The sequence below is a fragment of the Oncorhynchus gorbuscha genome, linkage group LG05 (genome assembly GCF_021184085.1).
Source record: "Oncorhynchus gorbuscha isolate QuinsamMale2020 ecotype Even-year linkage group LG05, OgorEven_v1.0, whole genome shotgun sequence".
In the NCBI taxonomy this organism is placed as follows: Eukaryota; Metazoa; Chordata; class Actinopteri; order Salmoniformes; family Salmonidae; genus Oncorhynchus; species Oncorhynchus gorbuscha.
The window spans coordinates 4,748,741-4,751,351 of NC_060177.1; positions in this window are offsets into that span (position 1 = coordinate 4,748,741).

A 2,611-nucleotide genomic window follows, 5' to 3' on the forward strand; every position below is an offset into this window, starting at 1 on the left:
CAACATGTTCAATACCACCACATATCTACAACATGTTCAATACCACCACATATCTACAACACAACATGTTCAATACCACCACATATCTACAACATGTTCAATACCACCACATATCTACAACATGTTCAATACCACCACATATCTACAACATGTTCAATACCACCACATATCTACAACATGTTCAATACCACCACATATCTACAACATGTTCAATACCACCACATATCTACAACATGTTCAATACCACCACATATCTACAACATGTTCAATACCACCACATATCTACAACACAACATGTTCAATACCACTACATATCTACAACATGTTCAATACCACCACATATCTACAACATGTTCAATACCACCACATATCTACAACATGTTCAATACCACCACATATCCACAACATGTTCAATACCACCACATATCTACAACATGTTCAATACCACTACATATCTACAACACAACATGTTCAATACCCCCACATATCCACAACATGTTCAATACCACCACATATCTACAACATGTTCAATACCACCACATATCTACAACACAACATGTTCAATACCACTACATATCTACAACATGTTCAATACCACCACATATCTACAACATGTTCAATACCACCACATATCTACAACGTGTTCAATACCACCACATATCTACAACATGTTAAATACCACCACATATCTACAACATGTTCAATACCACTACATATCTACAACACATATCTACAACATGTTCAATACCACTACATATCTACAACATGTTCAATACCACTACATATCTACAACATGTTCAATACCACCACATATCTACAACATGTTCAATACCACCACATATCTACAACATGTTCAATACCACCACATATCTACAACATGTTCAATACCACCACATATCTACAACATGTTCAATACCACCACATATCTACAACACAACGTGTTCAATACCACCACATATCTACAACATGTTCAATACCACCACATATCTACAACATGTTCAATACCACCACATATCTACAACATGTTCAATACCACCACATATCTACAACATGTTCAATACCACCACATATCTACAACATGTTCAATACCACCACATATCTACAACATGTTCAATACCACCACATATCTACAACATGTTCAATACCACCACATATCTACAACATGTTCAATACCACCACATATCCACAACATGTTCAATACCACCACATATCTACAACACAACATGTTCAATACCACCACATATCTACAACACAACATGTTCAATACCACCACATATCTACAACATGTTCAATACCACCACATATCTACAACACAACATGTTCAATACCACTACATATCTACAACACAACATGTTCAATACCACCACATATCTACAACACAACATGTTCAATACCACCACATATCCACAACACAACATGTTCAATACCACCACATATCTACAACATGTTCAATACCACCACATATCTACAACACAACATGTTCAATACCACTACATATCTACAACATGTTCAATACCTCCACATATCTACAACATGTTCAATACCACCACATATCTACAACGCAACATGTTCAATACCACCACATATCTACAACGTGTTCAATACCACCACATATCTACAACATGTTCAATACCACCACATATCTACAACACAACATGTTCAATACCACCACATATCCACAACACAACATGTTCAATACCACCACATATCTACAACATGTTCAATACCACCACATATCCACAACACAACATGTTCAATACCACCACATATCTACAACATGTTCAATACCACCACATATCTACAACACAACATGTTCAATACCACCACATATCCACAACACAACATGTTCAATACCACCACATATCTACAACATGTTCAATACCACCATGTTGTTACCCACTGTGTCACCAGAAACAGGATGTTGTTACCCACTGTGTCACCAGAAACAGGATGTTGTTACCCACTGTGTCACCAGAAACAGGATGATGTTACCCACTGTGTCACCAGAAACAGGATGTTGTTACCCACTGTGTCACCAGAAACAGGATGTTGTTACCCACTGTGTCACCAGAAACAGGATGTTGTTACCCACTGTGACACCAGAAACAGGATGTTGTTACCCACTGTGTCACCAGAATACCTTAGAAACAGGATGTTGTTATCCACTGTGTCACCAGAATACATTAGAAACAGGATGTTGTTACCCACTGTGTCACCAGAAACAGGATGTTGTTACCCACTGTGTCACCAGAAACAGGATGTTGTTACCCACTGTGTCAACAGAAACAGGATGTTGTTACCCACTGTGTCACCAGAAACAGGATGTTGTTACCCACTGTGTCACCAGAATACCTTAGAAACAGGATGTTGTTATCCACTGTGTTCCTGTAAGGAAGTGAGACATGGTTTTGATGTGACCTCATCAGGGAGGTCTTGGTCACTCTGTTAATACAAGTCTGTCTGATTGTAGTCTCTCTCCCTCTCCCTCTCGCCCTCTCCCCTCTCCCTCTCCCTCTCCCTCTCCCTCTCTCTCTCTCTCTCCCTCTCCCTCTCGCCCTCTCCCTCTCCCTCTCCCTCTCCCTCTCCCTCTCCCTCTCTCTCTCTCTCTCTC